The sequence below is a fragment of the Talpa occidentalis genome, unplaced genomic scaffold (genome assembly GCF_014898055.3).
Source record: "Talpa occidentalis isolate TD23 unplaced genomic scaffold, MPIMG_talOcc4v2.1 talOcc4.15, whole genome shotgun sequence".
Lineage (NCBI taxonomy): Eukaryota > Metazoa > Chordata > Mammalia > Eulipotyphla > Talpidae > Talpa > Talpa occidentalis.
In genome coordinates, this window is record NW_023601543.1 from 82,335,977 (window position 1) to 82,363,758 (window position 27,782).

Sequence of the window (27,782 nt, forward strand, 5' to 3'; positions counted from 1 at the left end):
CCTGCAGCCTTTTCAAGACTGGCCACAGTTTAATGTTCTTTTGAAACCAAGCCCTCACAGTCATCCCACGGAAGTGTAAAAACCACGCTCTCCCTTACACGCGCCGGTTATAGTTCTCCTGTACTTGTTGTCATTGAGGGCGATCACAGAGACGTATTGAAATTACTGTGCCATAAGTTTATACATTTCACTTATTTTTAAAGATGCTTTGAGGTGATCCTTTACAAATAATTCCTAAACCTTGACCAGCTGCAAAAGAAAGAAAGAAAGAAAGAAAGAAAATTAAAAAAAAAAAAAGAGCTCAGCGAGAACATTTCCTATTAGCTGTTTCAAACAGATATGCCAGGTCGCCAGGAGAACAGCTGGTATCTTGAGAAATTGAATTTTCCGGTGCCAGGTAAGGTTGATGAGGTATTAGCTCCTGAATGGAATATATCATATACGATTCGACAAGCTTGAATGAATACCTAATGTTCTCAAAAGGGGCGGGGAACGGTGGGCGAGCCATCAGGAAGTGCTTCCAAGGAGGCCCCTGCGACAACGTGAAAGCAGAGAGAGAGAACAACGCACCCCATTAGCAGGTCAGGAATGGACATTCAGTTGCTGCCGAGGGGAAAATGAAAGCTTCAGGGGATGCATGGACACAGCAGGGGCTGGCGTCTCCCCTGATTTTTCCCTCTCAGGTGACTAGAGATTTCTTTATGGGCTTGGCTGTCGAGAAGTGCTTTTTGCCGAAGGTTCTATTTAAAGAAAGACAAGGGGCCTGCTCAGCCATGCCTCCTGAGCTGAGAGGTACGCCCCCGGGCTCGCGTCCAGCTACTGAGCTGGGTTCTGAGCACATCTGACAGTGAATGGGCTAAACTCACTGTTGACAACCAGCGATGAGCCCAGCAGCCCTTTCTCCACCCCGCGCCATGCTTCCGGGGTCCTCATGTGGGAGCCAGTGGTGATGTCTGGAGCTATTTTTGGTTGTCACAACTGGGTGCTCTTGGCGTCTAGTGGGTGGGGGACAGGGGTGCTGCTGGGAATCGTGCATCCCAGCGAAGACGCCCGGGCCGGGATATGAGCAGCGGCGAGGCTGAGAGGGCCTGGGGCGGGGAGGCTGGGGCACAGCCGCCTGGAGCTGTCAGAGCTTGCAGGGAGGAGGGTCTATGGGGGGGGCAAAGTGGACGGACAGAAGTGAAGAAAAGGGGTCCCTTTTGTCTGTTCTGACGCATTTGACAAACGCGGCTCTGCTCCGGGCATGAGGTCCTGTCACGGAAATGCCTCATTTCTGCCCTCCTGGCCTCTGCCCTGTGCTGGAAAGAGGCCAGCCAGCATCAGGGAAGGCGGGCGCGGGCGCTGGCGTGGCCCAGAAAAGCACCCACACTCGGAGCGCCTTTGGCCAGTGACCCTTAGGCTACAGTTTCCATCCTTTCTCCACACACTTGATCTGTCGGGCAGCGGTCCCGGTGGAGTGTGACGGCGGCCGGCGCGCGCCGCCTCAGTGGTCACCACTCGTCAGCTCCTGGTCATGGCACACCTGGCGGAGTCCGGGCGCTGGGCGATGGAAGGGTCTGGACACTTGTTCCCACCGAGAGTCAGAGTTGGAGGGGCTCAGCCTTGCCCCCCGAAAAGAGAGGCTGCGTTAGGACAGTGACAGTGCACGGGGGAGATGGTCGCGGAGCTCAGGCCGCACCTGCCGCCGACTGAGAAGCAGGGCGTGGAGAGAGGGACCGTCCGCAGCCCCCCGCTGGGGCCCCGTTGGCCATGATAGAGTCCACGCCCCACGTACCCAGCCTCCTGGGGGCCCGCTGGCTGCTCTCTTCCTGCTCTGGTGTTTGTTCCTGAAAGTCCAAGATCTTTTCTGGCAAAACATTTGGAGGTGCTGGGAAGCACAAACGTCCAGACATAAAAGGAGCAGCTTCTAACGTCGCGCTCTCCCGGAACACACGTCGGGGCTCAGAGGTGAGTTCAGAGAGCCCCTCGGCGCTCCGCAGCGTCCCCTCCGCTGCTCTGCGTCTCGCACCGCACTCCTGTGCCCACGAGGCCGAGCTGGCTTTGTGTAACCCTGGGCTGGAAATGCCACCTCATGCCAACAGCTCCCAAACGTAACTGTGATGCCACCCTGTGATGCCGCAGATGAGACAGCAAAGCAGGCGTCAAGGAGTAGCTCAGCTCCCTTGAGTTCAGAATGAGCTCGTGGTGGGCTGAAAGCCAGGTGAGGACGCGGGCCTGGCGGCTTTCGAGAAGAATCCAGTGATGACGTGCAGAAGGGGAGCTCTTGGCAGATCTCTTAGGGAAGATGCCTCTGGGACCCGTGTCCTCTGCTTTGTTCCCCGCCCTTTGATGGGCAGTTCAGGGCCTCCCTGGTGGCGCAGCGGTTGAGCGCTGGGCTGCGAAGCTGCCCGCAGCCTCTGCAGCGCCAGTTCGATCCCCGGTCACCAGTGAGGGTCCCACATGGCGCACAGACATCTCCTGTCGTGCCCGCTGCTCCCCTCAGCAGTGTATTTCATCGGTCTGCCTGCTCTGCTCCCCACTCTGGCTCTGGTGAATTCTATCACCCTCCTGTGCTTCTGACTGTACCCAGTGCTTGTATAAATAAATAAATAAATCTTAAAAAAAAAAAAAAAGGGAGTTCAGCCTGCTCTCAGAGGCACCCAAGCACGTGCCTTCCTGCACCCTCTAACAGGACTCTTCTGACGCCTTGTGGGAGCACAGCCCAGAGACCCGAGGGAAGAGAGCTAAGGTTTGAATGCCCCGCCTCCCATCCTTGGGGTGTCATTGTTGCTGCTTCTGTGGTAGAATGACGCCCCCACTTGGCATGGCGGTGACTTTGGTAATGTACCTCACTGCTGGGGTATTCCTTCTTCCCTGTCCTCTTCCGGCTCCCTGGTCCACGCCCAGTTTCAACTGTTGCCAAATGCTTTTGCTTCGGTCTTGCCATCACCACCGCTGAGTGGGCACTTGCCGTGCCTTGCACGTTGGGTTTTGCTGAGCATGCACACGTACTACAGCAAACACCCTCAGCACGCTGAGCAGCACCTCGCCCTTCTGAGCTGAGGGGCTGCAAAGCACAGCTCCCAGATCCCTTGCCATCATCCCACTTTCATTCTGTTAACAAGCCGGTCTCTCCCAGTGGCATTTGAGGCGGGTGACAGGAGTTCCGGATGCGCCCCTGAGAGCGGCTCACTTTGCACTGGGGACACCTGGGGCCTCTGGGGGCAAACTCCTGTGACTCCTGGCCTTCTCGATCACTTGCCTTCACTCTCTTCCTTCCAGCTCCTCCAGGAGAGTGGAAGCCTCTCACCCCCTGGGGCAGATCCCTTCCCGCTCCAAGTATCTGGGGTGGTTTCTGCTTTTGTGGCCCAAGCCTGACATAGTATCTGATTTTACTGAGAGAAAAGAGTCCGGGGCTTTGATTTGCCAGTGTTGATGGTCAAGAGGGGGAGCTAGAAAGATCCAGCCCGGGTGACAAAATGCAGGTAGTTTGCGAGACGTTCGAACAAGGAAGCAAATACGTTACATCCCGAGTCAAGGTGAAAATCATTTCAAGACAAAGGGGTCCTTGGTGAGTTTCTGCTGGCTCCCCAAGATGGGCCAGCCTGTGTCCAGCTGATGGCTGTGAAACAGTGCAGCCCTCCAGGCTGAGGACCTGGAACCATCTGCAAGTCCGTGCAAGCGAATGGAGAAGCACGGGCGAGCGGACTGTGGGAACCTCATTGACTTGCGAGCAGTGGCTGCGCTGGCTCCTGGCGGGCGCCGATGCGGTGATCCTGGGAATTGTGGGCCGACTGGGGCTGTGAAGTGGAAAGTACAATTTACTGCAGAAATTAAGAATTCTGTGTGACGCTGCACTTCATAAATCCATCATATCATGCTTCCTTGACAGAGCAGGAAGGTGGCATTTTAAAATACAGGGCTTTTTGTTTCCCTTTTTTGTTTTTAAGCTCGCCCGCATGCTGAGAATAGGAGGAAGGCGTCCTGCCCTGCGTGTGGGAGTAAAATAGGGCCCCGGTAACACAAGTCCAACTGCCTGAGCTGTATAAACAGTGACCAGTGAAGTTAATGTGTTTCCAAGGTAGCCAAGCTTGACATTCTCCCCATTTAGCTTTTTTGCATTATTTGCCCAGAGATTTTGGCAGAGTATTTTAGCTAACAATCCTAATTTGTAATCTGTGAAGGTGGTAAAACTCTGAGGTTACAATTAAAGATGTACTCTGATTTAAAAACGCAGCTGGAAGAGTCCAGGGTTCACCAGACATATAGAATGGCTGGGAGATGTGTAGGTATACCATTGGCTCATGTGAGTGTGGAGCCAGTCAGCAAGCCAGAGACCCAGAAGAATGGATGCTGTAGTTCCAGCCCAACATCACACAGACCTGAGATGGAGGAGGAGGGGATATTGCAGCTCAAGTTCAGATGAAGAGGGAAAAAAATTGATGTCCCAGCTTTCAGGCAGTGAAGCAGGAGAAGTTCTGTCTTGCGTGCTAGAAGAGTCAGCCATTTTGTTCTAGTCAGGCCTTTAACTGATTGTGTGAGGCTCACCCACATTAGGGAGGGCAGTCTGCTTTCCTCACACTACCTATTCAACCATTAATCTCATCCAGAAATACCCTCACAGACACACTCAGAATAATGTTGAATCAGTTCCCTGTCATCCCTATGCATTCCCCCTGCCACCCAGTCCTGTTGACCCACGAAATTAGCCTGCACAGAGCTATTGAAGGGAACACGTGACTTCTGGCTAAGAGCACCCAAGGCAGATGTGTATATGCATTCGATAAACATTTCCAAGCTCAAACTCAGGAAGAGCTCCCATGTCAGTTGCTGGGGGTACAATGACAGGGACTGCATGTTGAAGGCTCCGCCTGTCCACTAAGAGGGGACGATCAGGCTTGGACAACTGCGCGTTGCATGGGATAGAGGTACGCACAGGATGCGCAGTGTGTGCCGCCAGGTGCCTGGAGAGGGAATCCTGGAAGAGATGGCACCAGACCTGGCTTAGAGGGTGAGGTCAGCACCGTTTAGCTATATGGAGAGGGTATGTCAAATAACGAGAGAACAGCATATTCAGGAAGTCACCAGTAGTTGTGAGAATGCGGTGAAATCATGCCTTGAGCACCAATATCTGGCACTCAGGAAATGTCAACCTTTGTCTGCCTCCCTCCTTCCCCTTCCTGTTGCTGTGTATTCTTTGGGGGAGACCATGAGGTTTTCAAATGTTAGACAGAATTTAGGTAACAGAAGTACTTCCATGCAATTCACTTCCCTTTAAGAAATCATTGTCACCCTGTCGAGGCTGTACCCTAACAGATGTTTCGGAGCGAATTTATTCATCATATCAAGCATAGCCTTGCAATGTGGGATGCTTTTCAGCAGCCCCTTTTGGGGAAACAGATTGTGTTGCTGCCGAGGGAATTCACAGGAATGAGGCAATCACTGTAATTCAAACAATTTCTCCTCATTTTAGAGCACCAACTGTTTATATTAGCACTGACATGATCCGTTTCTGAAGCATCTTAGCACAGTTGTGTGGAAGGTCTGGCTGTCAAATGGTCATCAGAAGAGAGTTGGCTCTCATTGTAAGCACGACCCTTCTGATCGCTTTATCAGAGCCTTTGCTGAGCAGCCACCATGTTTCCGTTCAGTTGGCTCTTTTGTGTGTGATACTCCAGCATGGGGGAGGAGGGGCCTGACTGACTTATTCATCAAGGAGCATTATTTGTATGCCTGCCACACTCTCTGGCACTGGGAAGGCAGGGACAAATGACACCCCACTCACGGAGTTCTCAGTCGAGTAGGAGAGAAAGATACACAAACAGCTGCAGCAGAATCTGGTCATTGAACCAATGTGTTTAGGAATGATGATGTATAGAGAGGGGCGGCCTTGAGCTGGACTTTTAATGAATGTAAAGGCGTCAGCGAGGAGGAAAAAAGTCATGCAGTTATTGGGGACAGCATTGCACCATACCTTGGAGGGGGGCGTTTGAAACAGTATGTTCCATTGAGAAAAAAAGAAATTGGCTTGGCATTGTAACATGTTGGGGAAGGGTAGAAGATGAGGCTAGAAAAGCAGGCGAGGACCAAGTCTTGCCTCAGGAACGTGTTAACAGATGTTTAAGGCTCCGCCTGTGTATGTGTGTGCACCCATGCACGCATGCCCGAGAGCCCCCCTGAAAGTGTGAATTAGAGGATCACTTTACCGCTGACCTTTACGTCCCACCAGGTCACAGTGGGTGCTGTGTCTGCTTCATGAGCGTCGCGTATTCTGGAATACATCTTTGGAAGAAAGTAGAGGTGTGACCCTACACCCCTAAATCATACAGTGTTGTAAACCAATGTTCCCGCAAAAAGAAAATGATGCAATTAAAAAAAAATAAATCGGGGCATCAACAAGTAAAAAAGTGTATTGCTGCTATGTGCAAATTAAAAAAGAAATTCTTGGCCGCTCAGTTAGGTGACAAAGTTGGTCCGAACAACTCCATAGTCCATCCGGTTCCCGATGTTACTTTCACTTTTGCTTGGTCAGCGCCGTGTTGAAAGACCCAGCTCCGTCTGTTTTCTCTGATGCTGTTAACCCGAGAAGCGAGGGCAGTGGGCCCGCGAGTGGCCATGGCATGCTCAGGAATGTGGGCTCTGTTATCAATGGAGCCGCATGCTGAGGAGACCCAGGATCTGATTTGTGTGGCAGAACAATCCTTTCAGCGGCCGGGTGTCGGGTGGTTGATTGGCAGAGGAGAAGGCGGGAATAAAAAACCAGAGGTGAAGAGACTAGGAGATGGTGGCCTTCAGTCCTGAGAAATGAGGAGGTCCCGAGCTGGGCCTGCAGCCCTGGGGCAGAGGGAAAGGCTTCGGTGGGAAAGAGGACATTTCCCCCCCATTTTATTGAGTTATAATTGACATATAACATGGAGTCCATTGAAGGCGTGTCCTGCGGTGATGTGATGCGCATGTGCGTTGCAGATGGCTCGCCTCTCTAGGGTTGGTTCACCACATCACCGCCCCTGATGTCCTGTGTGCGTGGTGAGAACATTTAAGATCCGTTCCCTCAGCCACTTTCTGTTTTAAAAATATTTATTTATATTTATTTTACGTCGTTGGTCATTTTTACACAATGTTTAGAGTAAAAGGCATTGATTTCCACAAGTCCCACGTACTTTCTAGGCTGTCTTTAGTGTCATTCCTCAGGAAGGAAAGTGAGAAGAGTTGACAGTTTTGACTTCGCACTGGCACTCTTGAGGCCCGCCGTGAGTTCTCCTGACAGTCATTCATCAATTCTCAAGAAACGCTGGTGGCCTTTCTTTTCAGTAGGACACGCTGGGATGGCTATAAAAAGATGGACAGGATGTCGTCCCCACTTCAGGGGGCCACAGCCTCGTGGGTGTGTTTGAACGCGCATGTGTGAGCGACTCCTTGCTCTGCTTCCAGGCTGGGGTGTGGGGAAAGCAAGTGTGTAGGCTTTGTTTTCCACTCACTGTTCATGTGTGTGCAAAGGGAAGCAGCTGATACTGATCAAGTGCTTACTGCAGCAGGTGCCACTCTCAGCACCCTATGTGCACTCATTGATTTACTCCAGATCCTGCCGTTGCAAGAGAGTGTTACGTGGGGCCTCGAACAGATGAGGGAACTGAGACTGAATGGCCGAGTCACCAGAGCCAAGTCTCGCAGCAAGTCAGTAGAGGAGCTGAGATTGGAACTCAGGGTAGCTCCAGGACCCAAATAGGTAATTGTAAGATTATACTAGCCCTCTCCCTTTCTGTAGCTCTGTCTCTTTCTCTCCACCTGTCTCCATCCATCCATCCTTCCCATCCTGCTACCTGTTCTTCAGTCGCCCTTTATCTTATTGCAGAAGAGGAATTAAAGGCACAATGAAATAAGCAGGTCACCGTATCATGGCAAAAGCTCCGCGAGAGGTGATTGGGTTGACTGAATCAGGAAAGTTTTAGTGGAACTTTAAATATGGGTATGATTTTGAAATTTGAAGGTGAAGTGGGGACTAAGGGGGACAACACTTCTAGCAAGCATCTTCGAGGACCAGTGTGTGTACGAAATGGAGATGATGTGGACTCTGGTGGCGCTGGTGATGACAAAGGCGATGAAGAAGATAAAACGTCTCCACTTCTCTGATTTCAGTTTGCAAGAGCCTTGTTCTGGAGGTGCTGCATAAGCGAGAGACTTGTGTGCACATGCGCGTTGCTATGATAGGGGTGGGGGCGGAGATACCTCCTTTGTCTCCTACATTTCTGTGGCCAAAGACTATTAGGCCTTGAACAAGAGGTTGACCAAGAAATTAAGTAGCTGGCAAGGCAGATTTATGCGTCTGAGGGTTTAATTATATTCTGCTGTTTCTGTGTTTCTGGCAGCAGCTCCCGTGGAGCGTGGTTTGTTAATCTGTACACATGTGCACTGCAGCTGGGGTTTAAATAAAGCCTGTTTATTCCCTGTGTCTTGCCAAAATGGAGCAGTAGCATCTCTTTGAGGCCAGTGAAAATATAAACAGGCTCTTCCCCGAGGATCTGGTTTCTTGTGTCACCCAGCAGCGGCGCCCTGGTGCCTTCCTCATGGTCTCCAGCTGCCCACCTCTTGGTGGAGAGTCCCCGGGGCAGGCGTCTCTCTCTTTAAAATCGCTGGGTCCAAGATCTCGTTCTCCACCAGCCCTTTCACAGGCCCAGAGGGAAGGGGCCCACATAGTGAGTTTCAAGTCATCAGGGTTACTAGTTCTGCTCATTTTGTCACCACTCTCGAGGCCTGGGCTTTGGGGCTGCTCTGGTATCTCTAGGCCTCACCCGAGTGCTCCCCTAAGGAGAATAGTCTGTTCCGACGGTCAGAAGTCTTTTCAAGGCACGTGGGGGACCCCGGAGATTTCTGGTCCTGAGCTTCACGCTGTGGCTGCGCCTCACCTCTGGATCCCAGCCCGGCCCGGTAGCCTGCAGCAGGTTGGGGGGGAGAGACAACGGATCCAAGAGATCCACTCACGACTCTCCCATGGCAGGGACCAGGCATGTGCACCCCGCAGTGGCACCCATTTGCAGGGTCTTCTCAAGTGTTTGGTGGCCCCTTCAGTGGACAGACTTCTGGCGGCTGCTGCTGGACGCGTCAGAAGAAAAAGCCCATTTCTTTGAGTGCGCTTTCAAAGCAGAGGTGGGTCACTTTCCAAATCCTCTGCCCTCTGCGCGAGGCTAGACCACTTCCCAGCGTTCCCTGAGGTCAGCCGTGGCCATGGCCGAGACGAGCAGTGAAATGGTGACTGAGATGGGAAGGGATATGTGGGTGCGGCCTCTGTCCTCCATACCCGCTCTGGCAGGTTGGGGGGAGGGCACCCCGTGGAGACACTTGGGGAGCTGCGCCTGGGGGATAACGTGCCCCATCTGTTCACACGGCTTTGAAACGTTATGTGGTGAAGCAAGTGTTCCTGACGGGCCTGAAAATGGCCGGTGTGTCTGGGTGGGCAGCCAGTGCCGCCTTGTGTGAGGCGTGCCAGGAGGGACCAGGCGTCGTGTAGACCTGGTTGACGTGGGACGGGAATTCTGTAGGAGAAAGGGAGCAGCCAGGAATTCCATGGTCCCGGGGTTCCTCGTGGGTGGGGCACACGGTCGCCTGAGTACCCCAGGGCTCCCCTGCCAGAGATTCATGTGCTGAGCCCATCGCACGACGGGCTTTGATCCAGAGCCGGGGGCAGCCCAGGGTGAGGCGTGTCACCCAGCCGTCTGCATGATGCTGACACAGGGCGGCCGGGAAGACTATTTTGAGAAATGGGGGGATCAGGGCCGCTCCCAGATGTTGGTCAGATGAGTCATGACATGAGCAAGGAGCTGGACAGGAGAGCAAAGATGAGGTCACAAAGACGGCCGGGGTGAGCCTGGCCCTGTGGAAGGCGGGGACACTGCCACCAGTGGCCGTGGCCGGGAGATGGAGCATGTGGCCGCGCTTCTCAGCTCGCCAGGCCTGATTTCTGGGGGTGGGGGGGGCTGTTTTGAGGAGCCTGCTTGTCCTCCGGCGTCTTAGGTCAGTCCCGTCGCTGGGCTCTAAGAATCTGCTTGTGGGCCACAGGCACTGTCGTGGCTAACGGCACTGACTATTTGGAGATTCTGGGGGGGCCACAGAAAACCAGGAACACCGTGTAGGACGGAGTGACGTCAGATGCCTCATGCCGGTGTTTGCTCATTTGCTGCATACATTTAACTGAAGCCAAAGAGATGAAGTTTTGCTGATTCTCCGGCCGCGTTTTGGGTCCCAGCGCCGTGTAAGAAGGGGCCTCCTTGGCTTTGCTGAGATTAATAGCAGCGTGTCCATGAGGGGCGCAAAGTCCCCCCAGGGCCCCAGAGTGCTGATGGCCAGCCAGGTCCGGCGGAGAGCAGAGGGGGTGGGCTGGCTTCGGGAGCTGGTGCGTCGGGAGGGGAGGCGCCCGGGCTGATGGGAGAGGCTGCCGCTGGAGGCCCGAGGGGTGGCGGTGAAGGGCAGGGAGTGGGGACGGACAGCAGGGCCTGCCCTGGGCCCGCGGGTGTCACGCCAGCACACCTTCCCGAGCAGGCTGCCTTACAGGCCGCGCACCCCCGCCCGTGACCTGAAGTCGTCCCAAAGGAAACAGACACTCCCTGTGCAGAAGGCACCTGGTGGTTATTGATGCTGCAGCTTGAAAAGTTTGAGGGAGGCCTGTGTGGGGTTGAGGAGGCCTCAGGAACGCCCTTGGAATGAATTGCTGTCGTGTCAACATTAGGACAGAAGGACTGTGGGTGCTTGGGGTGACATCCGCCTCAGGAGATGTACGTATTCCCCAAAATCATGCATGGTGGTCCAGTAGTGTTACCTCAGTACATGGAAAAAAGTTTGAAACCAAAACAAAACAAAACAAAAAGACTTTCTCTTAAGTGGAATTAGCCAGGCAAATACAAATACTGGTTGATTTCACCTCCATGTGGACGCTTAAAAAAAAACAAAACTGGGGCCTCCCCAGAGGCGCAGCAGTTGAGTGCTCAGCTGCGAAGCTGCCCTCAGCCTCTGCAGCGCTGATTTGATCCCCGGCCACTGGCGAGGGTCCCACATGGCACGCAGACCTCTCCTGCCGCCCGCTGCTCCCCTCAGCAGTGTACTTCGGTCCTTCTGCCTGCTCTGCTCCCCACTCTGGCTCTGGTGAATTCTCTCACCCTCCCGTGCTTCTGACTGTACCCAGTGCATGTATAAATAAATAAATAAATCTAAAAAAAAAAATCTGAGTTTGTAGAAAAAGGAGAGTAGAGTGGCAGCTTCCGGGGAGGCGCGGGCTGAGTGTTGCAGGCTCCAGTTACACACACACGCACACTGGTAACTGTCAGGAGATGGATGTGTTAATTAACCCAATTGTGATCATCATTTTACAAAGTGTACATATGTCAGGTCATCGCAATGTACAGGTTAAATATATATAGTTTCATCCGTCAGCTCTACCTCAGTAAAGCTGGAAAAGATACGAGGTAAACTCTTTAAAAAATACTTTTTTCAGCTACATTTCTTGGGGCAGTAGAGTGAATTCTTCCTCAGCGCGTGGAGCAGGCACTGTCACCTCATATTGAGTTGGAGGACACAGGGGAAGAGGTGAAGTGACTTGCCCAACATCACATGACTCTTCAGTCAGTCGAGCTGTGCCAGGTGGATCCCAAGGGCTCCTGACTGGCCTTGGAGCGGCTATCCTCTGCCGTCTTCATGTGAGCCAGGCTGCGAGTTGGACTCCCCAGCTGCTGCTGTGCAGTCCCCAGGGCCTACCTGTCACCTGTTACTTGCACCCTTGAGGGAGAGGATCCTTAATTATTTAAAACTCCAGTCTCTAAGAGGTTGATACTGCCAGAGTTATGAGGGCTCCAGGGAGCTTCCATGAAGCTTCCATGAAGGGCCTGAGAGATTAATTGTGGTGGAAATGCTGGCAGGAGAGAACATGAAACGGTGGATGCTTCAGAGATTTAAAATACATTACTGTGTTGTGTGTGTATGTGTTACTTCCTTCTTGCAACACCCTTGGGGGCTGAATAAAGGAAAGCTATCGGATGCTCACCCCATCTCCAGTGCTATCCCAAGAGTGACTGAAAAAAAAAAAAAAAAGCCTTGTCTGAAGGCTTGCCTGGGGCCAGGTATTTGCCCGGAGAAGGAGGTCAGGCGGGTGTGGAAATACACAGGCAGCCGGCATCAAGTGGGGGAAGTGTTTAGTCTGTCTTGTGGCTGGATTGCCAGTTGGCTTTAAGAAGGCCTTTCTGACTTTTGGCTGGAGGAGGAGCTGTGCTGTGCTACATAATGAGGCTGAGGACCGAGGGGGCATTTGCTATGTATATGCAGTCAGCAAAAAATAGCCATCAAATTATTTCCAGAAGAGCCAGGCTTCCTCATGTCAAACTGGGATGGAAAAAACCACCCACGCAGGACCCTCTCTGTCAGAGCTGGCGAGTTTTTGCTTTTGAAAGCAGCACGGCTTGAAGCTGGGCCGCCCGATACCACAGCTCCTAGCACAGTGTGGCCCCAGAGCGCTGGCCGTGGGGCGGGTTCATGCTGAGTTGTGCTGCAGAGGTAAAGGGCACAGCGATTTCACAGGCCTCGTGGAGGCTGGAAAACCGAGCAGCGCCTGGACGCTTTTTTACCCTGAGTGCACGGGAAAGCGAGAGCCTTTTGGACATACTGTGCTAAATACGATAATGCGCTATTAAAATGAATTTCACTTGTTTAGTTGGCTTTTTAGAATCTGACTCCTGGAAAATTTGAATTTCCATAGGCAGCTTTCATTCTAACTCTTCTGGGAGGCGTGCAAGAATCTTGGCCGCTCCCCCGCCGCCACTCGGCTGAACGCAGCAACCTCTACCTCTCCTTCAGGGCAGTCGGAACGGCAGAGGAAGGAGCGTGTTCAAGGTGGCTGGTAGAGCTTATATCCAGAGCTTCAATCCATTTTGAATTAATTTTTTTTGCATGTGGTTGGCCAAGTTTCCTAACGCCATTTGTTGAAGAGACTTTCTTTTCTCCAGAGTGTCGTTTTGGCTCCTTTGTCCTAGATTAACCGTCCATGCTTGTGTCACTTTATTTCTGGGCTCTCTGTTCTGGGCTCTCTGTTCTGGTCTGTTCTCTTCTGTTGGTCTGTGTTTCTGCTTTTCTGCCCATACCGTACTGTCGTGACTACTGCTATCGCTGCGGAGCAGAGTTGGAAGTCAGGGAGCATGAGGGCCCTATTTTTCTTCTTTTCTCTCAGGATTGCTTTACCTATTCAGGGATTTTTGAGGTTCTTTACACACTTTATAATTGTTCTATTTCCTTGGAAAATGTCGGTGGGATTTTGATAGGTATTGTGCTGAATCTGTAAATTGCTTTAGGTAACATGGACATTCGAGCAATGTTTATTCTCCCAGCCAGCGAACGCAGGCTCTCTTTCCATTTCTTGGTGTCATCCTTTATTTCTTCTGACAGTGTCTATAGTGTTCGGTATAAGGGTCCTTCACCTCTTTTGCTAACTTTACTCCCAGGCGTGTCATCCTTTCTGGTACAATCGTAAATGGGATTCTCAGTCTCTTGTTTCTTAATTCATTGCTCGCATGTGAAAACAAAGCCAATTTTTTTTTTGTATTGACACTTTGCTATGTTATTATTTCTAATAGTTTTTGGTAGATTCTTTTGGATTTTCTGTGTATATTATCAGATCATCTGCAAATCGTGATAGCTTTGCTTCTTTTTTTTTCCAATGTGGATCCTTCTTGGTCCTTTTCTTGCCTAATTGCTCTGGTGAGGCCTTCCAGTGACAAGCAGTAGTGGTGAGAATGGGCATCCTTGTCTTCTTGCTGATCTTAGGGACATGCATTCAGTTTTTCACTATTGAATATGATGTTGGCTGTGGGTTTGTTATATATCACCCTTTTAATGTTGAGCTATGTTTCCTTTTAGTACTAATTTATTGCGAGTTTTTGTCACAAATGGGCATTGAATCCTTTCAGATGCTTTTCAGTATCTTTTGAAATGATTGTATGATTTTTCTTTTTCTGTTTGTTGATATGAATGGTATTGATTGATTTACATAGGTTGAACCAACCTTGTATCACCGGAAAGAATCCCACTTGGTCATGATAACTGATTCTATTAATATATTGCTGGATTCGATTTGTCAAGATTTTGTTAATTCTAAAAGGATTTAAGTCTTGGATATAAAACCTGAAACCTTAAAACACATGAAAGAAAGCAGGTGGTACACTCCTGGCCGTCAACCTCAGAAATATATTTGGAGACCCAACTCCAATGGCAAGGAAAACAAATACAAAAATAAACTAGTGGAACGACATCACATTAAAAATATTTGTACAGCAGGGAAAACACCACAAAAACAAAAAGGAAAACCTGTGAAATGGAAGAAGATATCTGCACAACACTTGTCCAAGAAGAGGCTCATTTCCAAAATACATAAATAACTCATATAGTCCAACAACAACAAAAGAAAACAAACCAAAAAAAATGGGCGAAAGACTTAAATAGACACTTCGCCAACGAAGACATACAGCTGTCTCACAGGCACATGAAAAAACGTTAAGCATCACTTATTATGAGAGACATCCAAATCAAAGCTCACCCCTGAGAGATTAGCCCATATTAAAGAGACTGCAACATAAATGTTGGTGAGGATGTGGAAAAAAAGGAACATTGATTTGCTGTTGATGGGAATGTAAATTGGTACAGCTTATATGGAAAATGGTGTGGCACCTCCCTAAAGAACTAAAATTGGAAATCCTGTATGATCCAGCAATATCCCTCCTGGGTATTCACCCAAAGAACATGAAAACATTAGCATGAGAAGACTTGTGCTTCCCTGTGTTGGCAGTAACGTTATTCACTCTGTCAGAGACCTGGAGGCATCCTAAAGGCCCATCAGTGGATGACTGGATCAAGAAATTGTGGAAGAGGGCCTCGCTGGTGGCATAGAGGTTAAGTCTCAGCACTATCAAGCTATTGCCAGCCACTGTGGCCTGAGTTTGATCCCCGTCCAGGGAGCTAACTCACATATGGCACAGCAGACCTCTCCTGTCTCCCCACTGCTCCTCACAGCAGTGTATTTCAGTCGATCTGCCTGTTCTGCTCCCCACTCTGTCTCTGGTGAATCCTCTCACACATCCGCCCCACTGCACCTCTGGCCTGCACCCCACCTCTTGTGTATATAAATAAATAAAATACATCTTAAAAAAAAAAAGCCATATGGCAACAGGAGATGTAAGCTAAGAGGAGAATGATGTGGCATGCATATCAATGGTAACCAAAAATGGACAAAGAAAAAACAAAAAGCTGTTGCTAATTGTACCTCATCACAGATGCGAATGTGAAATGAGAGTAATGGTGAGAACAGATTTCAGGATCTAAAAGCCTCGATGTTAGAAGAGATCAAAGGGAGAGAAGGAAGAGAGATTTCGGTTCCTGTTTCTTGTTCAGGAAGAGGCTTTAGATACTGATTGCCTTTGAATATGAAAAATACTATGATTTTAAACATACTTTTGTTAAAAAATTAAAAGTATAAAGTAGCAGAATAGAGAAATGATGACTAGTTCTAGTTGCAGTTATGAAGCGTAGCTTAATACATTTTCATAACCAGCGAACTATAGCTAATATTTTTCCCAAACATATATGATAGCAAATTCTCCAAAGCAGAAACCACAGGACATTTTCTCTGATCACAATGTAACAGAATTAAAAATTAATAAGAAGTGAAAAGCCAAAATAACCCAAATTACTCTTTTTTTTCAAGATTTATTTATTTATTTATACAAGCACTGAGTACAGTCAGAAGCACGGGAGGGTGAGAGAATTCACCAGAGCCAGAGCGGGGAGCAGAGCAGGCAGAAGGACCGAAGGACACTGCTGAGGGGAGCAGCAGGTGGCAGGAGAGGTCGGCGTGCCATATGGGACCCTTGCTGGTGCCTGGGGATTGAACTGGCATTGCAGAAGCTGCAGAAAGCTTTGCAACCCAGCGCTCAACCGCTGCGCCACTGGCCCCCCCCGCCAAATTACTTTTGTAGTAAAGAAGAAAATAAAGCAAGTTATAAGGTTCATCAAGGTGGGGGTACTGCCGAAAAAGTGCTTGGAGAAAAACAGTAATAAATGCATTTCTTAGAGCGACAGAAAGAATGAAATTGGCTTTGAAATCTAAACTCAATAAAAGTACAGAATAATCTAAAAAGGGGTAGAAGTAAAGGTAAAGCTAAAGCAGACATCAATGGTATTTTTTCTAAAAATTCATAGAGTTGATTAATAGGATGCAAATCTGATTTTTTTTTAAAAAAGATTATTTATTTATAAAAGCAATGGGTACAGTCAGAAGCGCGGGAGGGTGAGAGAATTCACCAGAGCCAGAGCGGGGAACAGAATAGGCAGACTGATGAAATACACGAAATATACTGCTGAGGGGATGTGGCAGGAGAGGTCTGCGCACCATGTGGGACCCTTGCCGGCGGCTGGGGATCGAACCAGCGCTGCAGAAGCACTCAACTGTTGCGCCACCAGGGGAGGCCCGAAATCTGATTTTTTAAAAGCCCTTCCAGATAGTCTATGAGACATAAATAGATAATCTTATATTCAAATGCCATATTTTAAATAATTTCCCCAAAACCTTTAAGGTCAGGTAGCTTTCTTTCATGCTTTGTAAACTATTTCATATAACAATATGAAAAGCTTCCAAACTCACTTTTTGAGTATTATACTGATAAAACAAAAACAAAAACAAAAAAACAGCAGAAATCTATTCCCTTCCTTCCCCCCGTGAACATTTTACCAACTTCACCTTGAGCTCATACACAGAAGTCCTAAGTTAATTTGGCATTTGGAATCTAGCAGTGTACTGAATCAATATTATATAACGAGTAGGGTTTATTCAAGGAATGTAAGGACGATTTGAAATTTGGACATTTACATATGCTGTTTATGACACAACAGATTAAAGGAACTTAGTAATTACCTCATGCATAATGAAAAATCACTTGATAAATTTAAGACTCATCTCTTCTGTGCTCAACTGAGAAATGTAAGAAGCATTTTTATTAAATCCAGAGAGAGTACAAAATACCCATTTTCACCACCTTCTGCCAAAATTGGAACAGGGAAAAGACACAAGAGGCTTAAACATTGAAAAGTAGAGAGAAAAGAGCCTTTGCCTGAAGTTAATACTGATTTTCTGCTTTGAGAATCCAAAAGATTTCTTGGGGAAATTACTAAGACTATTAATGACCCTCATATAATTAAAGAGATACAAAATAAAAATAAATACTTACATAGCCTTCTTATGCTAGCAATAACGAGTTTCAAAATGATTTAAAAAACATTATAGTCACAAAACCACCGACTATAACAAATATATATAAAAGAACAAAATAAGACCAACCTAATATAATGTGTAAGATGCAAAATGAAGAAAATTAAAAGAAATCTCTACTGAAGGATATTAAATAATATCTGAAAAATGTAGTTAGGTCATGTTGTAAAGTTATAGGTTTTTGTCAAATTCATTTATAAGTTCAGTGCTTTCCAACTCCGGATTCTAACAAAAAAGGGATTCTAACATAAAAGGGAAAACGCATTTTAAAAGAACCAAAAGAATTTTAAAAGGGAATTGTGAGGATAATTTGCCATATCAGAAACAAAATATTTAATAAGAATCCTGTGAAGCCACAGTATTTCAAATAGAACCTATAGTTCTTAAAACTAATAGACATGGATGAATAAAACAGAAAAGGGAATTCAGAATCAGCTACCTCCTCATTTGTAAGGAGATGATTATCTCTTTAAATTCTAAGAGAATTTACTAGACCGAGATGGACTAGTTAGAAAATGAAATTGATGTAATTTGCTATCTATATAGAAGCCAATATTTTAGATTCTTCATCTTCACCATTATAGTTTTTATATCTACTTACTAAGATAGATTTCAGTTCTATTCAAGAGCTAAATGTAAAATCAAAATTATGAAAATATTACACTAGACAGGAGAACATACACACCGTAAAATAATCTCCAAGCCAAAATGCAATACCTGTGTTGTGTCCAAGTTAAAAAAAAAAATAAAAGACCTAACCAAAGAAATGGAAGGCTCCATAGCAATATGCTAAAAGTGGTTTCTTCTGTTTCTTCTAGAAACTACTTAAATGACCACCAGCAGAAAGAATAAATTATGAAAATTTCTGAAATGTGATAATATTCGACCATGAAGTAAGAATCATGGGTATCTATACTTACTCATATGGGATTATCTCCAGGACATTTTGTTAGTTGAATTAAAAATTCTGCAACGCTCTGTGTCTGCACATATGTAGACGGATTTATGCTGATCATGTAAAGCCATAGAAAAAGTAATACAGCACAGATAAGGACTGGAATGATCTGTTATCATTTAAAGGGTTATGGGTAATAATGGGGTACTTTGTTGTTTCATTCCTTAGAGCTCCCCACTAGAACTTTCTGTAATGAGGAGATGTTCAGCAGCCACTTGTGACATGTAACTGTTGAGTTCTTGAAATGTGACTGCTGTGGCTGAATCTTTACTTTCATTTAACTTTTTATTTGAATAGTCACATGTGACTAGCGGACAGAACCATTTTATAAATGTTCATATTGTTTGAACAAGCTTTTTTTTTTTTTTAAACACTAAAAATGCCTACCCCTTTTATGGTTTGGTTATATTGTAGTGAGGATAAACTGCCCTAAAACAGCTCTGTGACTCAGTTAAATGTTTATTTCTCATCATGAGTTGGCTTGTAGGCTCTGCTCAAGTCTTTTCATCCTACGACTGAGGCTGATGAAACCTACACTGGTTGCCATGGCAAGAGGAACACGTTCATATGGGTCTCTCAGTGGCAGTGTCAAGCCTTTCTTCTGGAAGGAACCAACATTGCTCTTTGAATTTCATTGGCCAAAGCAAGTCACATGGTCAGTCTGAACCCCAGGGGGTGGGGAAATACAAACTGACCATGTGCCTAGAGAGAGACTTTGCATACAGTCCTGGCAATCACGGCATTTGCATAGTTTTCTTTTTAATTAAGGAAGGAAGAAAGAAAAGCCAAATGAGAAAACTGGAACTCAGACTTCTACAGTAACATTCCTAAAGGCATAATCAATATTTGAAAATTACTCACCCACCCCCTTCCTCATTTGAGTGAAAACACAGTCAACTTCCTTTACAGAACTGGTGAGCTTAGAATAGGCTGAAAAAGTTGGCTATCTGGGGAACTATTTCAATAGTATTTATCATTTCTTATCTGGGAAAGTATTCAAACTGATGCTGGATGCATATCCATTTAAAAAAATAATTTATTTTGAGAAAATAAACCCGTTGCAGATAATTTATGATTAATGACGTGTCTGCGGGGTGTGTGTGTCTTCCAGTAACCCGACAGTGCCCCGTGTTGATGGCATCTGAAAAACTGGTAGAAGTGAGAATTTACTGCTCATTTCCACTCGTCAGTGACTGCAAATGAAAGCAATGCCATGTGAGAAAGAAAAAAAAAAACACTGGGAAAAATATGAAGGTGCATGAACTAGGAATTTGGGGCACACTAGCTCTAAAGAATGAGTCTCTGGGTCCTTGTGAGCACTGATTTTGCTGACGTTTGCAGGTTTGAGCCTGATAAGTAGCTAATGTGGGGGGCACGGACCCATTTTAACCTCTAGAACCTTTATCTTGTTGGAGACCATGCACGCATGGGAGAATCAATCCAGTCACTCTGAATACATCACTCACTGACTGTTATGTTCAGAAGTTATAGACAGGAATCATGCTTCCTGCATGTGTCCAGTAGCTACCGCAGTGCCTACAGTGGCTAAATCCGAAATTCACTTGGTGATATCATTTAAGTCTCCTTTATGCTGCTGAGTTGTGCTTGAAGCTCAGTGTTTCCAACCAGGCCCCCACCAGAGCACTTAGCATTTTGAATAGCAATGTGTTGACAAAAGGCCTGGAGTCCCCTGAATAACTACCCCACGAGCACGCCTGTACTCAAAGTTAGGGTTATTTTCTTGCCACAAGAAATACCACCCCAGAAGAACCACAGGCGTCTGAGGGTAAGGGATGTAGGCGGGCTTCCGAGAGGGCTTTGGCTTGTGCTAAACCCTCTAAGGAGGACTCAAGGAGGACCTCATCTGGAGGTGCAGTTGACGCTGTCGTATGTCAGAACATTAGAATCTCTCATTTAGAAACTCAAGACCACTGAGAGCACATAATCTTTCATAGGGAAACAAAATCAAGAAATCCTCTTAGGAGAATGAGGGCCTTTTCTAGGGTGCTTGGTAACAAGGAGCTGGGACAAGTTGGTGGTCGAGTGTCTTGATGATTCCCTAGGAGGCAGGAGGATGAAAGCAGGGCTTGAGTGGTGACTGGTAACGACGCGGCAGCCACCCGGGCTGATGAGAGCAGGGTGTTGAGACACTTTTGTGGTTGTGAACTGGTCTGGTTCTGGCCAGGGTCACGGCATGGGCTTGCCCGGATGTAGTTCATTTTTTGTCAGCTTTGCTTATGGTCAGTTGAGATGGTCAGGGTTGGCTCCAGCTGGCCTCTGGTCGGTTCCCTTTTCAGGTGTGTGGCTGCCTCTTGCTCAGGATAGCTTAAGCACCTACTCCTAACCTCTTGCTTTTCATGACTCCATTAGAGTGACTCTCGGTGGAATGGCAACGAAAGAATGAGCTTCCCTACTACCATACTCTTGCCTCAGTCTTGACACAGTAGATAGCCTTACCTTTGACTTTGAACTTGGCCATATGACTGCCTTTGGCCAGTGCAATTTTCAGCAGATAGAATGCAAGCAGACAAGATTTCCTGGAGGAAATAAATTAAAGCCAAGATCCGAACAGTAAGAAGGGGTTGCTAGGCAAAAGGAGGAGGCAGGTGTGGGAGGCCTGCAAGGAAGAGGGAAGAGTTCTAAGGAGACGCAGAAGAGGAGAGTGTGGCATCTCATGGACAGGGAGTGCTCTGACACTGGAGAGGTGGGGAGTAGAGAGGAGTCAGTTTCACAGGCTGTCTAGCAGATCTGGGAGACTTTCCTGGCAGTAAAGGAAAAGGTATGGAAGAGGTTTAACCTGGGAATGACATGATCTAATTTACATTTTTTGAAAGCGTGCTTTGGTTGTAGAGTTGTTATGATAATTAAGGGTAGAATTTAGGGCAAATGAGTCATAGCGTTTTTCTATCTTTGTCAGGGTACCGCACAACACAAATGGGCTCTCTTGTTTGTTCCATTAAAATCAATGACTTTGTTTAGGCAGAGTGGCTCCTGGACATCATCCCAGATGGGGTTAGAAGAGTTCTTCATAATATTCTGAATTTACTAAATGAAAATTAGAGAGCAGCCGAGAGGATTGATTTTGGGGTGAGCCAACAGTCCTTGGTGGCAGTAGGCCAAGCAACAAAGGGCCATTAAACTGACTTCAGGGGACCGTGGCCACGAGTAACGGAGGGGATGCCATTTTCTTCCAGTGATGACTCATTGTGGAAAGGAGATTGAGGAGAAAAAATAGAATATTTTTAGATGGATACGAAGAACACGCAGCCTTTCCAGCATAGCCCCTCTCTAATTACTCAGATTTGAATCTCATCTGGAGGTGCAGTTGACGCCGTCATAGGTCAGAACATTAGACTCTCATTTAGAAACTCAAGGGGCCCGGTAGCGCATTGTCTCTCATAGGAAAACAAAACTAAGGCAAAGGCAAGATCAGATGACACTAAGTCTCAGAAACTTGAAATTCTGAGAACAGGAAATTAAATCATAAGGAGAAATTTGGCTTGCTTTCCTCAGGTGGCTTATTTGTTTTTAAAAATGAAGAATTTTAGACTATCACACCCCCACCCCTGCCAGTGGACTGTGGATTACTGATTTTGCTGGTACTTGAGGTTTCGCGCTGGTTTGTCTTTCTAACCTGATGCATCCATGCTTTATTTCCAGAATGAATAACTTAGGAGGGGAGCTTTGGTACTTGCTCCTGGGGTGCCACTTCACCCCAGGTTGAGAACTACTATGTTGGATGGTATCTAAGCATTGTTTTTGAAATGAATGTTAGACACATTTGAACTGCTTCTTACTCTTGAAAGTGTGCCCAATTAGAAGATAGGCTCTTTACAAATAGATTTGCAGCTCTACACCGGCCCAGGAGGAAGGCTTCTGGGTACGTCGTCCTGTGGTTCCATCATGGCTGACGCCAGGAGGCAACACTGGGGTGAAAAGTCAAAAGTGATTGTTGAGTTTTAAAAAAATCTTTCACTGGTCTCTGATGAGGGTGAACAAATTTAAAACGAGCGCGCTTGTGTGTGTGTGTGTGTGTATGTGTGTGTGTACGTACGTGTGTGTGTGTACATACGTGTGCACAGGAGAGAGACTCAAGATTTACTTTTTAAAGAGCTTGGCAAGGTCTCAGAATCCAATGTATTTTATGCATGTGACAGAGCATGAAAAATAAATATTCATTGACTGAAATATTCATTAACGTCAAGTTTGCTTTTTCTATGTACCTTTAGTTTTAGAGCACGGATTGAGAGGTGCCTGGATGAACAGGATGGAGGGCTGCTGGTTGAGGTCATGTGTGACTGTGTTTAAGAACACATCGGAAGGGCCAAATAAAATGGGTGACCACAAACAAGTGATAAAGGAAATTGAGAGGCTCGTTTAGAAATGACTTTCATTTAAAGAATTACTGGGCTATGAAATGAGGCTCTGTGCTCCCTGGAGAAAGAGCTGAAGTCACCAGGCACCGAGTCATTTGAAATAGGGAGGGATGACTCATAGCAGGTCTTGGGAGGGTTTGTCTAGCCCTGAAATACTGATGGGAAGATTAGGCCAGAGGAATTAATGAGATAATTGTACTTTGTTGCCAGAGTATCAAAGACAGTTAATAGGAAAATGAAGAAGGCACATGATACATTTTTTTTTTAAAAGTGAAACACCCTCATGCAAACGACTCTGCAGGGTAGAAGCAAAACTGAGTGCTGCGAGGGACCCACAGTAGTTAAGGGTACGTCCTGCCTCTGCCGCTTGGTAGCTGTGCAGGCTTGAGTATGTTGCTTTCTCTGTGCCTCCGTGTCCTCGTGTGTGAAAAGAGAATAATAGCAGTGCTGCCCTATAGGGAAGTTGTAGAGATAAAATAAGGTAAAACACGCAGAACAGGAGGAACTGTTGTTCTATTTAGAAAATGTTACCCTTAATCCCACCTAGGAAATGCTAGTTATTATTAATCAAGGCTCAAGCAACTATGACTTACCCATAGTCATCGATGTAAGTTTGGCCTTGAACCCTCAGTTCACATCAGTTATTCTTATCTCAAGCTGTTCTCTTCCTTGTGATGTATCTGTGTGTGTGTGTGTGTGTGCGCGCACGTGCGCCCGTGCGTGCATATGCACATGAACATGTGTCTGTTGGGGGAGGTCAGCGATAGACATAAAAGCAGTAACAGCAAAACACAATTGTTTATTATTTTATATCCCTTTTATAGCACGATCACATTTCAATCTCAAACCAACTTTATGGTATAAGGTAAAAAAAAACCAATAACCCCTTTTACATAGAACAGAAATTCAATAGGAAAGTGAAGCAATTTGCCGGAGATATTAGAGCGGATGAGCGGGAATTCTTACTCCCGTTCTGTGCCTCTCTCTTGCGCTCTGCTCCTCCCTACGCTGAAGCTGAATGGGGGGAGAATGACCTCGGAAACAGAAGTGGGGTTCTGGGAAGCTCAGTGGAAGGAGACCTAGCGTCCCCCAGGCATGGGCCTTCAGGGAGGGCTTGTTGGAAGAAAAAGCATCGTCCTAAGCCTTTTCTGTTTTTCCTCTAGAACCTCGGGGGGCCATTCATTTCATCCCAACCCCCACCCACATCCTCCGTCTGGACCCCCTGCAATGTCGTGATGAGCCTAGGGAACAGGTTTGACTCCAGCCCGTGTCCACTTCCACCCTCATCCTCTCCATGACTCTTAACCCCTCTTCCAAGGCAATTTCAGTCCTTCAGTTCTGACCTCTTCTTTATCATGACCTGGCCCTTGCCATGATTCCCATGTCCTCTCTATGCTGAAATATGTTTTGATCAAAGCCTCCGCCACATCAGGTTTCATTCAGGTAGCAGTGATAGATGCCATCCCACCCCTATCAGGACGGCCCAGATCCAGAACATTGACACCACCGGATGCTGAGGAGGATGTGGAGCAACAGGAATTCTCATTCATTCCTGATGGGAATGCAGAATGGACCAGGCACTTTGGAAAACAGTTTGGTCGTTTCTTACAAAACTGAACAGGCTCTTTCCATATGGTTGAGCAGTTGGTCTCCTTGGTATTTCTCCGAAGAAGTTGAAAGCATGTCCCGCCCACACCTGTACACAGGTGTGTCCACCAACTTTACTGGTAATTGCCAAAACAGGGCAGCAGTTAAGATGGCCTTCAGTGAGTGACTGGATAAATTGTGGTCCATTCAGACAATGGATTTTACTCAGTGCTAAAGAGAAATGAGCTATTAAGCTGTGAAAAGACAGAAAAACCTTGGCTGCATACGCCTAAGTGAAAGAATCTCTTCTGAAAAGGCGGTATGAGGTTCTGGAAAAGGCAAATCTGTGGAGCAATAAAAATGTCAGTAGTTGCCAGGAGCTAGTGGGAAGAGAAGGATGAAGAGGCAGAGAACACTGTGGATTTTTAGGGTAGTGACAATACCCTCTGATACTATAGTAGTGGAGACGCCATTATACAGTTGTCCAAACCCCTAGAAAGTATGGCACCGAGAGTGGCTCCCACTGTAAATTGCGGGCCGGGGTGGTTGTGGTGTGTCAGTGTGTTAGTTGTAACAGATGTGCTCTCTGGAGAGGGATGTTGGTAAGGAGCAAGGCAGTGCATGTGGGGGACAGTGGAAATATGGGAAATCGCTACTGACACTGAATTTTTCTGTGCGCCTACAACTGTTCTTTAAAAGGTTTATTTAAAATTGCAATATATGTTAAAGCCATTTATACAAAATGTAAAATCCATCCTCGATCTCCGTTTAGGTATACGGTATATATAAAAGTCATATGTCTATTTTAACATCTCTAATGCATCACAGTTTTTTTTCTTCCTGTCCTTTACATGGAACCTTCTCGCAGCATTCAACACACTGTATTTTCATTGTCCCTGTGGACTTGAAAAGATGGGTAGTTTCTTCAGCAATGAAACTTGGGCAGAAGGCCTTGGCAAAATTAGACATTAATATTTAACGTGCATTAAAGATTATTGCTCTGATTCGATACTATAAATTGGTCTGGTGAGACTTGTATTTTCTGCCGGTGCAATATGTTTAAATTCTAACCTTGGTGTCAACATTCAGAAGGCTCCTTCACCCTTGCTGAATGAGAAAACCAAAAAGCACTCCACGGGCTCTCCCCCACTTCTTCACCCCCTCCCCAATGTCAGGCCTCTCTGATTTTCAGGGAAGGACATCTGCCCGCACTCCTGTACTCCCACAGGTCTGTGTGTGCAGCCTGTCCAGAATCCGTGCCTTCCTGCCCTCATTTCTCAAGATCGGAAACCAAGAGGAGCTGGAGTTGTTGCTTCATCCACAAGCCAAGGCCTGTGCTGACCCCCCCCACCCGCTGGGGCTCAGTGACTCCTCTTGCCCCTCGAACTCAAGCACGTCTCTGAACCCCTGGCAACCCCCGATCTTTTTACTGTCTCCATAGCTTTGCCCTTTCCAGAAGGTCATGTTTTGGGAATCACAGTGAATTCGCGTCTTTGGGATCAATAGAAATGGCAAAAAGAGTTTGTGAATGGTGCGGGTCATTACATGGGCCATGGCTTCTCTGGACACATCTTAGAATGGTCAAATAGTAAATTAGTTGACCAGGAAAAGAAAGATGTGTCTGGGAGACTCAATCTAGATTCCTCTGATCTCGTCAAATGTATAAGGCGATAAATGAGAATCAGTCACCTGTTCACTAGAAAAATGGTCAGAGCGCACAGACCAATGGAATCGAATTGGAAGCCTAGAAATGACACCCTGCGTACGCGGGCGCCAAGTCTATGTCTGCCACGTGTCGTCTCAGCTGAGCTTCCCAAGAACCCTAGGCGTTAAGCAGGTCCTGTTCTGGGCGGGGGGGGGGGGGGGGGGCGGGGGGGAAGCGGAGGCCTGGAGAGGACAGTGACTCGTCTCGGCTTGGTAAGTGGCAAGAGCCAGAGGCTGAGCAAGCACCATGATTGCTTTTTTAATATCCGACGTACATACACACACACACGCAGACCATCTGTACATAGATATGTAGATGTCTGTGTATTTTAATTGATTACATTTTTTATTCTCTTACATTGTTACTCATTTTTGGACACTACTTGGGTTCTCCCTTCAAGTGTAGTCCCCGTCCTTGTCCCGTGGCCCCCTCACCTGAGAACCTTCACCCCTTCCCCGAGGTCCCTCGTGCTCTTCCCTCCTCTCCCCTGCTGTAGGCCTCACATCTCCTTAGCCTGCAGGTGCTGTCTGTGTGTGTGTGTGTGGGTGGGTGTACACTTTTTACATCATCATTCATTCTCCTCTCAGGTGTAGTCCCCATAAAATTCCCCTCACCGAGACCCCCGTGAACCATCACCCTAGTCCCATTTTGGCCCCTCTCTCTCCTGCTCCCCCGCTGAATGTCTCAGGTCTGTAGCTTGCCTGCTAGTATTTTGTCTTTTTTTTTTTCTCTTGATCCCTTGTTTGTTTTCCCTATATTCCTCCCATAACTGAAACTACCCGATGTTTTTCTCTTTCCTTCTGACTTATTTCACTGAGCATAATCCCTTCCAGCTCCATCTATGCAAGCACCATGATTTTGGCGCTGTGTCATCTACCTCTTGAGATGAGAAAGGGTTGATTTAATAGCTGTTCCTGCAAAAAACCAAAAAGCCCTAGATGTTCTAGTTGAAATGCCATGAAAGTTCATGCTGTGAAGTGGCTGCTTAATATCCAATGCAGCGTCGACATCCAAGGGGAGCATGGTTTAGGATGAAGCCAACCTCTAGACTTGAGAAGAAACTATTTCATCTTTTTTTTTTTGCAAATTCAAATCCTCTGAGGGAAGAAACAGAAAGAACTCAAGTCCCTAATAGCACCACTGGCTCCTTGAAGCTCACCCTCCTTCTGGTCCTGTTGCCTCTCTAAGGCAGTTTGATGGGAGGTGCTTGGCTGTCCACAGCCATAAACCTCTTCCCTGATACAAATCATTGGCAGAGTTCCTCTCTTTATGGCAAGCACGGCACAATGGCATAATTAGCAAGGATTCACACTCGTCATTTCTGAAGTGATGCTATTTAAAATCGCAGGCACTTATCCCAGGTGAAAGAATACAATTTTTACCAACTATAATGAGATCCAACAATTACAGCAGAGTAATTCTGAAAACAGATGTCATGATACTCCCATCTTGTGCCAAGCTTATTTTAGTATTTTTATTGGCAATTCTTCACAAGGTGCTCAGGCTGCTGTCACTGTAATTGATAAGACTGATTGCATCATGAAGGAAATTAACATGCTAATTTTATTTCAACTTTTAGACTGTATTTATTGAGTGGGTTCGACGTGAAGGTTCTCATTTTCATTTGAAAACCTCAAAACAGGATTCATTTTACATTTTATTAGCTCTACTTTTAACCATTGACAGTATCCCATGTCTAGATATGGCTAAATATGCCTAGAATTTGTGTTTCAGGGAAGGAGGTGATTCTAGAGGCTTCTTGGCAAGCTGATTACTGGTTACATCTGTTAAGGATGGAAAAGAAAGTCCGGGGTCATCACTCCTAAGGAAGCCAGTGAGTCATAATTCCCTGGATGTTAGTCCTTTTCCCTCAGTGGCCCTTCCTTCTTT